This window comes from Lissotriton vulgaris, chromosome 8, assembly GCF_964263255.1.
Source record: "Lissotriton vulgaris chromosome 8, aLisVul1.2, whole genome shotgun sequence".
NCBI classification, from domain to species: domain Eukaryota; kingdom Metazoa; phylum Chordata; class Amphibia; order Caudata; family Salamandridae; genus Lissotriton; species Lissotriton vulgaris.
In genome coordinates, this window is record NC_141696.1 from 445,488,332 (window position 1) to 445,501,153 (window position 12,822).

Sequence of the window (12,822 nt, forward strand, 5' to 3'; positions counted from 1 at the left end):
AAATGGACACACGGATTCCTATCAGTCCCTCCTATGGCAGGCCTTGAGAATCCTGAAGGCAGAGTGCTTGGAATCGTGTGAGATGGCGCTCTGGCATGAGCTGGGCCCGTCTGCAGCTTGCGGAACCAAGTCCTAATAGCTGTTCCATGATAACGCATACCATATACTCTTAAATGCATTATAATCCTCGCGGTTAAATGCTATCTTTGGTATCGCGTTATCAAAACATGTCGAGTAAGGTGTCATACGAATTGGGATACTACCCCCTCGCCAATTCTGGCGACGGGGTTAGCATTCCACCCTTCTAGAGGGACACGACATGTACGTAACTGTGAACCCCGGTTAAAGTTAACTGAAGCCTCAGCTCCACAAAATGGATGCTGCCACCACAGACACGAGTCTGACCTCCTGCTGCTGGGAGTCTTTCCAGCGAGGAGAGCTTGGACAAAGGGTTTCCTGTCCGGGGCGGTGCTCGCACCATCCCAGGCAGGGTTTTGTGTATACTGGGTAGGCAGGGCTTTACAGGAAGGTGACTGCGGAGTGGCACCCCGGTGCTCACTACGCATCTGCCGGCTAGAACCAGTTCCAGGGGCACGCCAGCCCCTGGCCTGGGGAAAGTCCGGCATGGGAGAGGGGTGTAACCACCCCCCTTCCTGGTCCCACCCCTAGGGCAGGACCTAGTCGCGTACCCACCCCTTTCTTTAGGATAAAGGCAGGAGCGGTGACCCTTCCAAATTAGATCATCTTTGAATCAAGAAACTACTTTCTACGAAAGGAACTCTCGACTTCTTCTCAAGATTTCTCCCTTGTGGCTAAGGAGTAGTCACCCTGCATCCGCAGGCACCATCTAAGAACTCTGCGGTTTGCTGCACGTCCTTCCTCAGGAATCCGACTGAACAGCTCGACGAGACCCGGCTTCCCTGGCACCTCTGACCTCTACCTACCTCTACACCTAAGCTGAGAACCGTAGGTGCGACGAGACCTCGAGGGACCGGCCATCATCAGAACGGCACGACTTCTATCCAGCACGACCGCCGAGGGATCCTCTGGTCAGTGCTTTGGGGTCCGAGAAGCCCCGACCCTGAGCAGCTCCAGCACCGAAGTCCCGCCTCCCAGCATCTCCACGATCTGCGTGGGGCCCTTCTGCTTTTTGCTGCTCATCACGTTGTCTGGCTACTAGCCCGCTGGCTTGTGGCCTTCTCGACAACGCCCGACGACAACAACGCTGCTGGTCTGGTTGCTCCAGACTGGCCCTTGCTCCCTTCTGAAAGAGGAGCACCCCGGACCCTCCTGGTCCACTCAAAACGCCATTTTAGGTCCACCACGTGGGCCTGAATTTGCCAAGGCTTGTTGCCCCAATCCTGGGCCCAGCGACGCCGACAGCATCAACCATCGTGGGACAGCTCGCACCTCCATCCTGGTCGCCAACAACGCCTCCTGGTCCGTGAGACTGCAGAGCCTAGCGTCGCCCACTCACCTAGTCGAGGTGACTACCATCCGGTGCCCTCCTGGTGCCCTCTGACTACTGGCTAGTAGTTACGAACTTGGTCCCCTCTGCTTTTAGGTGTCATCCATCATCGATCCAGGCTTGGATCTCTTCGAACTTTCTTCACTGGTCGCCTGCCAGCAACTCCTTTCTTCAGGCTCCTGGTTCGTCAGCGAGGATTCCCGACGTCTGAAACAGACCTATGCAGCCGCAGCCCCTGGGCTAGGTAACTTCGGCATTTCGGTGCCCCAGCATAGCCTCATTATCTAAGGGTCCAGAGTCACTGTCGTTTTCAACTTACCTTATCGGGTTCACCCGAGAACACTAACTTTCCGTGCCCTCGGGCATTTGTGTAGATTGTGCACTTGAAGCATTTTCCTAAGAGTTTTGTTGTGTGCTTAGTACCCTGTCCTCATAAAGAGTACAGGGCTGTTGTGACTTAAATAAATACACTGTTTATTTTCATAAACACTTGTGTGGTGTCCTTTCACTTGGTGTTCAAGGGGTATATGTGATGGTATAACAGCTGGCTTAACACGCCCTCTAGAGTTTAGCCCGAAGACTGCTCGTATCCACGCTACTAGGATAGCTGGTCTAAGGTTGACTTACAACCAATCACCATAAGGATCGTTTGGACTGATGCATAGTGATCACTAGAATAGTGAGCACTGCATATCAGGCCAACTTCTCACATTGGTGAGCAGCGGTTGGGATTTGAGCTTGCTGTTGTTTTACCACACGTATCCTAAGAATATCTTGTGAAAGATCGCATAAGTACTCCAGGTACATATAACTTAGCTTAGAATACTCTGAGTTCTACTGAACCAGCTGTTGTAGCTCCTCAAGGCTTAGCACACCTTGGCTACAACTCTTAGCAAGGGATCAGTAGGCAAACGTATAGTGTAGGTAGGTGCATCACTTACACCACACTAGAAGCAGCATGTCAGACAAAGGAGGAAACTCTGAGTCTCCCCTTGTGTCAGTCGACCCTCCACAGGTCATGTCCAGATATGCTGCACTTAGCTTCCAAGAGATGAGACAAATCTGTACATCCAGGAAGCTAAAACAGGGTGCAAACCCTACCATTCCTTTTCTGATTGGTCTCTTAGAGACTTATGATGCTAGGAGGGCTGGTAACACAGAACCTTCTCATCCAGATGGGAACATGCCTCCCCTAGAGGGAACCTTGGGTGACCCTGACCTTATTCATCTCGCTGCAGAAGGTGACGAGGAGGATGAGGATCTAGAGCCATCCGAGGATGAGGCAGACAAAGGTCCAGAAGTAGTTAGCCAGCTAACTAGGGACAACTTAAGCAGGCATGAGAATGGTACTAGGAGACCCCTGGGGCCCCTCTCAGGCCAGCTTAACATTGGGAATGGACGAGTTAGGTCTCTATCGAGAGGCTCTAACAGATCCGTTCGAACCAATGGCTCTCGGGGCTCTTCTCAAAGAGGGATGACATCCCCTCAGAGGAGAGTGTACGAAGCTAAAGTGAGGGAAGTCAATCTGAGGATTGAAAGGGAAGAACTTGCCCTGGCCAAAGAGAGACTTGCCTTCGCTAGAGAGCAAGAATTGAGTGGGACAAACCCCACTGGTGGCAGCATTCCCCCAAGGGAAAACAGGAGTTTAGACACTAGACACCTGAGTAAGATAGTGCCCCCCTTTAAGCAAGGGGATGATATCCACAAATGGATTACTGCTTTGGAGAGGGCCTGCACTGTCCAGTGCGTCCCCCAGAGTCAGTGGGCAGCTATCTTGTGGCTCTCCTTCGAAGGTAAAGGTAGAGATAAGCTCCTCACTACTAGAGCTGAGGATGCTAACAATTACCAGGTCCTGAAGAATACACTGATTGATGGGTTCAGCCTAACCACTGAGCAGTACAGGTTGCTGTTCAGGGATACCCAGAAAACTCAGTCTCAGGACTGGTCTGATTTTGTCGATTGTGCCACTAAGGCTTTGGAGGGCTGGTTGCTGGGCAGTAAGGTTACTGATTATACAGGATTGTACAATCTGAACATGATGGAACAGATTTTAAACAATTGTCAGAACCAGTTGTTGCATCAGCACCTTCACGACTCGGATCTGACCTCTCCCCAAGAATTGGGAAAGAAGGCAGACAGATGGGTCAGGACAAGGGTTAAGCAAAACCAGGGCCAGAACCAGGGTGGTCAGAAGAAAGCAGACCAGAAGGGTAAAGATTCTAAGGGTGAACAAAATGACCAGAAGTCTTCTAGAGGTCCCCAACAACCCAAAGAGGGGGGGGGGGGGGTCAGGCTTCCCAGAAAAAGAAGAATCAAGAAGGCCAATCAAAAAGGTGGTGCCAATACTGTAAAAGTAAAACTCACTGGTTTAGTGAGTGCACCAAGAAAGGAGGGCAGACTCCTGCTACTGCAGCCCCTAAGGCACCTGTGCCCCCTAGTACAGCCAGCAGTAGTAGTGCACCTCCCAAGGGATTAGTTGGGTTAACCTTGGGTTCTGAGGGATATGACAACTTAGTTGGCACACTCACTCAGGCCGTCCTTGTCTGTACAGGGGATATGGATATATCCCCTGATTTCAGTCCCAATACTTTGGGCAAATACAGGCAGACGCCTTTGATAAATGGAAAAATGGCTCAGGCCTATAGGGACACTTGTGCCAGTGTCACCATGGTGACACCTAACTTCGTGGACCCTGGACAGATCATGCCAGGTACAGATTTCCTGGTGACCAATGCCAGCAACGTCACTACCAGTCATAGTATGGCAATTGTTGCTTTCTCCTGGGGAGGGGTAAATGGCCAGAAAAAGGTTGTTGTTAGTTCAGACCTCCCAGTGGATTGTTTGTTGGGCAATGATTTGGAGTCATCACAATGGTCAGAAGTGGAGCAGAGGACTCACATGGAGATGTTAGGCTTGCCAGCACATGTGCTTGCTGTGACTAGGTCACAGGTCAGAAGATGCCCCACTGAACAGGTGCTGGATCCTGGAAGAATGGACCAGACACCTCCCAAGAAGAAGAGCAGTGGGGTTAAGGCATCGCCTTCCCCCTTGCCTCAGGTCGAGGATCAAGTCTCAGAGGAGGCTGACCTACAGGAATTGAGGGAAACTGAGCCTAAAGAACTTGAACTTGATCAAGTTGAGTTTCTGGGCTCCGGGGGACCCTCCCGAGAAGACCTGGGGAAGGACCAATTAGACTGCCCTTCCCTTGAACCCCTCAGACAGCAGGCTGCTGCTGAGGCTGCTGGGAACGCCACAGGTACCCACAAGGTATACTGGGAGGATGGACTCCTGTACACTGAGGCAAGAGACCCCAAGCCTGGCATGACCAGGAGGCTGGTTTTCCCCTTGTCTCAGCGAGGTTTCCTTCTTACCTTGGCCCACGAGATTCCCTTAGCAGGACACTTAGGCCAGACGAAGACGTGGGACAGAATTCAACTTTGGGTGCAGTTGGAGATTACCAGCGCTCTAGAAGTGTTTCACCTTCTATTTTAATACTCGACCGCAAATGCAAACACTAGGTGCTTCAAAGTTCAGGGGAGGATACCACCCAGCTCCTCACTGTGTAATCCGACGATTAGACACATTCAATTTAACAAAAATTGAAGCACTCCAACTTATAATAGCCCAAAATTAGCTATAGTCCATACAAAAAGACATCCAAAAGTTTCCACGAAGATTTTCTTTCTTTATTTCTTTTTTTGTTCAAATCCAATCCCAACCAACGCGTTTCGCCGAGGTTATTAACTACCTTTCGGCTTCGTCAGGGCTGGCAATAAAACAAAATAATATGCTTTTACCATTATGTACATTTGCATAAATTAGAAAAAAGAGGATAGAGCCCCACATGGCCCATTCAAAAAACCTGTGTCCATATTTACAATAGAAGTGAGTGCATGCAGCTTTAGAATTCATTCTAACAACTGATTAATCAAAATGAAAACAACTTCCAGTGTATAAAACCAACACATGCCTTCACCTTTCTGGTGAACACTGTTCATGCACATTGCAAGTGACAAAGACATCGTGTGAAATTGCTCCCACATATCCTTATAATTCATTGACTGACAACTTCATGTACTAATGTTTTACCTTATCTTCAAATTGAACCTGCCTAAAAGGGGGAGACAGATCCTTACTCTCAAGTTTTGGCAAGAGACAAACTTAGATCCATTACAATCCTACTCAATGCATTATACATATAAATATATCATGTTGCATACCTTCAGTATTTTCAATGTTTTTCACGCGGGTGCTTTTATGAGTTATCTGTTGCTATATTAGCTTGGCGGAGGGACTAATATCCTTATATTCTCAGGTCCTAAAAGAAAATATGTATCTATGTATCAAAACAACTTTTAGCATCTCTACTATCTTTTTTGCCTATTAAGTCCTGACATCACTGATAGCTTACAAAATTTAAAGCCTCACCTGCACTTTTGTCTAAAGTCTCCAAATCGATATCACTTCTATAAGTCTCGCCTTTTATCTCAATTTCCGTAGTTCACTCTCACTGAAAGTAAAGAGCCATCATCAGGTAACCAACTCTACCAACCCAGTTACATTAGCTACAAATCCTTTTTATGTCAATTATTCGAACTCATACCTGTCGTTTTACTGCTTAACGCTGAAAATCACTTCCGCTCCGCTGCCCTTCATAAAACTGCACCCATTCTCTGTTTAAGCAAAAAGGCGCGTCATTAGTATTCTAAAGAATGAAACCACTCGCTCTCCTAGTCCAAATGATTGCCGCTTTAGTGCCCTTACCTCTCTTCTCCAACTGGCGTCCCGTGTACAGGCAGCGCCATTCCCTCCTCTCACACCCGTTTAAGTGGCGTTCCTAAACAGCAAAGAGGGACTAACCTACAAAGTGTATGCGCCATCTTAGAGTGGGGAAAAATTGTCCTCGGCGTCCTTTACTGATCGGTTACCAAATGCTATAACCGTTAATGCCCTTTTCTCCCTACATAAACCGGCGTCCCATATACCGGTAACGTCATCTGCTGGACTCATACTTCTTTTTTTTGGCGTCCCCAAAAAGAAAAAAACAAGAAAGGACTACCTCTCTACACATAGCATGAGCGCCATTTTAAAGTGGGGTAAACTCGACTCAGTTTGTCTTCACTATTATGTTAACAGATCTAAAGCAATATTCATGATATTAAGTGTTTTGGATTTGCAATTATGAATTAATGTGCAAGTTTATATGCCTCATATTAAACATTTTCGGCTCACAAATATAAATTGTGATCCAATGCATCCGTCTATCGTCAATCAATATTATTATCCATACAATCCCCCTCTAATACGGAACACAAATATTATCCACATTAGAATACCTCAAATACATTCTATGTCATTATAATACCTCAAATACATTCTATAGCAAGAATCTAATGCTAGCCACATAGTAATGATATTATTAACAGCTCCTATTTTTCTTAGTTACCATGATATGATGAATTGATTGTACTTGATATCAACATCCAGATTCCCAAAGTCTATTAATCCCCTAAAAAGAATTCCAGCTCCCGATCAAAATTCAAGCCGTCCTCTACGGCCCGCAATTTCATAATCCATCTCGCCTCTTGCCTCCTCAATTTCAGTTCTCTGTTACCTCCTCTGGGGTCCATACTCACATGATCAATACCATAAAACTTAAAGTTTTTACTCTGATCCTGCTTTTTGCATGTGTGTACGTGTTCCGCTATTGGATACCTCATGTCATTATTTTTCACCGCTCTCAAGTGTTCACTCACTCTATCTTTTAGCATGCGAATTGTGCTGCCCACATAAATTTTTGAACATTTGCACTCTATAACATAAATCACAAATTTAGTGCTACAGGTTATGTTGGTTCTTATTTCATAGTTTTTACTATTCGGCACCTGAAAAGTCTTTGTCTTGTCCTTAGCATGCCTACACATCCCACAATGTCCGCATTTATAGAAACCCTTTGAATGCTCATCCAACCAAGTAACTTGTTGCTTTTCTATCGGGTAACTGGGGCTTAATACTGTCCCTAGGGTCTTCCCTTTTCTGTAGGTGATCTGAGGTCTCCCTCCCACGAAATCACAGAGCATTCTATCCATTCTAAGGACCTTCCAATGTCTTATCATGCTCTCCAATAGTACCCTACTCAAAGGAGTATAACTGGTAATTAATCTTACTGGTTGGTCTTCCTTATTCCTTCTCAATTTGGGTTTCAATGTCTCACTTCTTTCTACATTTTTCACTCTCCGTGTAGCTGCCATGACATTTCTCTTACCATAGCCTCTTGTCAAGAATCTTTTTTCCATATCGTTTATACATTCAACAAAATTTTGATTTTCGCTACAGTTTCGCCTAGCTCTTAGCATTTCACCAAATGGAATCCCCTTTATTTGATGCGGCGGGTGAGCACTCTTCGCATGCAGAATTGCATTGCATGAGGTTGGCTTACGATACAGTCTACTCTCTATGCAATCATTCTTGACATACAGTTCTAGATCCAAAAATACAATACTAGTAGTACTCTCATTAGTGGTGAATCTAATGTTCATGTCATTATCGTTCAAGTATTCATAAAATTCAGTCAGGGACTGTTTTGATCCAGTCCATACCATTATGCAGTCATCAATGAACCTACCCCAGAATAGGATAGATTCAATCCATTTGCTTGCTCCCGGGCCCCAAACAACTTTTTCTTCTAACCAACCCATGAATATATTGGCATAGGCCGGAGAAAATTTGGAGCCCATAGCCACCCCTTGTTTCTGCTTGTACCACTCATTTTTAAACAGAAAGTAATTGTTGTCCAATATTAGTTCCGTCATAGCCAAAATCATCTGTGTATGGTGCCAATGAGTTGCTGGTTTTTTAGAGAAAGAATGGTCTAGGGCCTTGAGTCCTAACTCATTTCTAATACTCGTATATAACGAGACCACATCTAGAGTCACCAATGTCATCCCTGGTTCCCATTTGATGTCCCCCAGGATATTCAAAATGTGTTGTGTATCTTTAATAAAGGAGGGCAAATTCCTCATGATCGGTTGAAGGAAGACATCCACAAACTGTGAGAGTCGTTCCGTTGGCCCCCCTATGCCTGATACTATTGGCCTCCCTGGTGGAAAGGGTAGGCCTTTATGGATTTTAGGTAAAGTATACAAACATGGGTATCGAGGACGATTCACCTGCAGAAAAAAATATTCATCCTCATCTAATAAACCCATATCACGCCACTGTTTTAGATGATTGTTTATCTTGTTAGTAAGGGAAAACATAGGATTATGAACTACTTTCTCATAACATATGTTGTCACTTAACTGCGAAAAGATTTCACACTCATAGTCTTCTTTGTTCATAATCACTATATTTCCTCCTTTATCAGCTTTTCTGATAATTAGTTCCGTATCATTCATTAGAGTATTGAGGGCGTCTCTTTCTAATCTTGTCAGATTATCTTTCAATTGACCTCCTGGGAGAGATCTTTTCGTTTGTTTGTCTAAATCTAAGGTCACCAGCTTGTGAAATACCTCAATACAATTACCACTTGCCAGGTTAGGTGACCATTTGGATTTACTCTTAAGACCACTTGATATGGATAGATCCGGCCCAATCTCTAGGTCCTCAAGAACCTTAGCCATTGTTATAGGGTCTTCTTCTAGTTCTGTGATTGATAAAAGAGACACTGTGTCTTGAATATTCCCAATTGTACAGAATTCAGACACACCGCCAGATGCTTGCATAGTCACATGTTTATTGGTCTTTGGATTCATAGCAAAGTGCCTCTTCAGTTTTAGTCTCCTAATGTATTTGAATAGATCTATTTTTACATTACAGACATCACCTTTCTCAACAGGGCAAAAGCTTAAACCCTTAGTAAGTAAATCAGTCATATGTTTAGTTAAAGAAGTCTTAGATAGATTCACCACTTCTATCTCTTTATTATTTTCCACTATTGTGCTTTCTTGCCAGTATATTCATGGGTTGGTTAGAAGAAAAAGTTGTTTGGGGCCCGGGAGCAAGCAAATGGATTGAATCTATCCTATTCTAGGGTAGGTTCATTGATGACTGCATAATGGTATGGACTGGATCAAAACAGTCCCTGACTGAATTTTATGAATATTTGAACGATAATGACATGAACATTAGATTCACCACTAATGAGAGTACTACTAGTATTGTATTTTTGGATCTAGAACTGTATGTCAAGAATGATTGCATAGAGAGTAGACTGTATCGTAAGCCAACCTCATGCAATGCAATTCTGCATGCGAAGAGTGCTCACCCGCCGCATCAAATAAAGGGGATTCCATTTGGTGAAATGCTAAGAGCTAGGCGAAACTGTAGCGACAATCAAAATTTTGTTGAATGTATAAACGATATGGAAAAAAGATTCTTGACAAGAGGCTATGGTAAGAGAAATGTCATGGCAGCTACACGGAGAGTGAAAAATGTAGAAAGAAGTGAGACATTGAAACCCAAATTGAGAAGGAATAAGGAAGACCAACCAGTAAGATTAATTACCAGTTATACTCCTTTGAGTAGGGTACTATTGGAGAGCATGATAAGACATTGGAAGGTCCTTAGAATGGATAGAATGCTCTGTGATTTCGTGGGAGGAAGACCTCAGATCACCTACAGAAAAGGGAAGACCCTAGGGACAGTATTAAGCCCCAGTTACCCGATAGAAAAGCAACAAGTTACTTGGTTGGATGAGCATTCAAAGGGTTTCTATAAATGCGGACATTGTGGGATGTGTAGGCATGCTAAGGACAAGACAAAGACTTTTCAGGTGCCGAATAGTAAAAACTATGAAATAAGAACCAACATAACCTGTAGCACTAAATTTGTGATTTATGTTATAGAGTGCAAATGTTCGAAAATTTATGTGGGCAGCACAATTCGCATGCTAAAAGATAGAGTGAGTGAACACTTGAGAGCGGTGAAAAATAATGACATGAGGTATCCAATAGCGGAACACGTACACACATGCAAAAAGCAGGATCAGAGTAAAAACTTTAAGTTTTATGGTATTGATCATGTGAGTATGGACCCCAGAGGAGGTAACAGAGAACTGAAATTGAGGAGGCAAGAGGCGAGATGGATTATGAAATTGCGGGCCGTAGAGGACGGCTTGAATTTTGATCGGGAGCTGGAATTCTTTTTAGGGGATTAATAGACTTTGGGAATCTGGATGTTGATATCAAGTACAATCAATTCATCATATCATGGTAACTAAGAAAAATAGGAGCTGTTAATAATATCATTACTATGTGGCTAGCATTAGATTCTTGCTATAGAATGTATTTGAGGTATTATAATGACATAGAATGTATTTGAGGTATTCTAATGTGGATAATGTTTGTGTTCCGTATTAGAGGGGGATTGTATGGATAATAATATTGATTGACGATAGACGGATGCATTGGATCACAATTTATATTTGTGAGCCGAAAATGTTTAATATGAGGCATATAAACTTGCACATTAATTCATATTTGCAAATCCAAAACACTTAATATCATGAATATTGCTTTAGATCTGTTAACATAATAGTGAAGACAAACTGAGTCGAGTTTACCCCACTCTAAAATGGCGCTCATGCTATGTGTAGAGAGGTAGTCCTTTCTTGTTTTTTTCTTTTTGGGGACGCCAAAAAAAAGAAGTATGAGTCCAGCAGATGACGTTACCGGTATATGGGACGCCGGTTTATGTAGGGAGAAAAGGGCATTAACGGTTATAGCATTTGGTAACCGATCAGTAAAGGACGCCGAGGACAATTTTTCCCCACTCTAAGATGGCGCATACACTTTGTAGGTTAGTCCCTCTTTGCTGTTTAGGAACGCCACTTAAACGGGTGTGAGAGGAGGGAATGGCGCTTCCTGTACACGGGACGCCAGTTGGAGAAGAGAGGTAAGGGCACTAAAGCGGCAATCATTTGGACTAGGAGAGCGAGTGGTTTCATTCTTTAGAATACTAATGACGCGCCTTTTTGCTTAAACAGAGAATGGGTGCAGTTTTATGAAGGGCAGCGGAGCGGAAGTGATTTTCAGCGTTAAGCAGTAAAACGACAGGTATGAGTTCGAATAATTGACATAAAAAGGATTTGTAGCTAATGTAACTGGGTTGGTAGAGTTGGTTACCTGATGATGGCTCTTTACTTTCAGTGAGAGTGAACTACGGAAATTGAGATAAAAGGCGAGACTTATAGAAGTGATATCGATTTGGAGACTTTAGACAAAAGTGCAGGTGAGGCTTTAAATTTTGTAAGCTATCAGTGATGTCAGGACTTAATAGGCAAAAAAGATAGTAGAGATGCTAAAAGTTGTTTTGATACATAGATACATATTTTCTTTTAGGACCTGAGAATATAAGGATATTAGTCCCTCCGCCAAGCTAATATAGCAACAGATAACTCATAAAAGCACCCGCGTGAAAAACATTGAAAATACTGAAGGTATGCAACATGATATATTTATATGTATAATGCATTGAGTAGGATTGTAATGGATCTAAGTTTGTCCTCTTGCCAAAACTTGAGAGTAAGGATCTGTCTCCCCCTTTTAGGCAGGTTCAATTTGAAGATAAGGTAAAACATTAGTACATGAAGTTGTCAGTCAATGAATTATAAGGATATGTGGGAGCAATTTCACACGATGTCTTTGTCACTTGCAATGTGCATGAACAGTGTTCACCAGAAAGGTGAAGGCATGTGTTGGTTTTATACACTGGAAGTTGTTTTCATTTTGATTAATCAGTTGTTAGAATGAATTCTAAAGCTGCATGCACTCACTTCTATTGTAAATATGGACACAGGTTTTTTGAATGGGCCATGTGGGGCTCTATCCTCTTTTTTTCTAATTTATGCAAATGTATATAATGGTAAAAGCATATTATTTTGTTTTATTGCCAGCCCTGACGAAGCCGAAAGGTAGTTAATAACCTCGGTGAAACGCGTTGGTTGGGATTGGATCTGAACAAAAAAAGAAATAAAGAAAGAAAATCTTCGTGGAAACTTTTGGATGTCTTTTTGTATGGACTATAGCTAATTTTGGGCTATTATAAGTTGGAGTGCTTCAATTTTTGTTAAAGAAGATGTGGGACAGGCTTGTCTCACACTTTCACTGGCCTCACATGAACGAGGATACCAAGGAGTTTTGTCGCTCCTGTGTCACTTGCCAAGCCAGTGGTAAGTCAGGTGGCACGACAAAGGCCCCCCTTATACCAATGCCTGTGGTGGGGGTGCCCTTTGAACGAGTGGGGATTGACATTGTCGGTCCAATGGAACCCAGACAGCATCAGGGCACAAGTTTATACTGGTGGTAGTGGATCATGCCACCAGGTATCCTGAAGCTATTCCCCTTAGGACCACC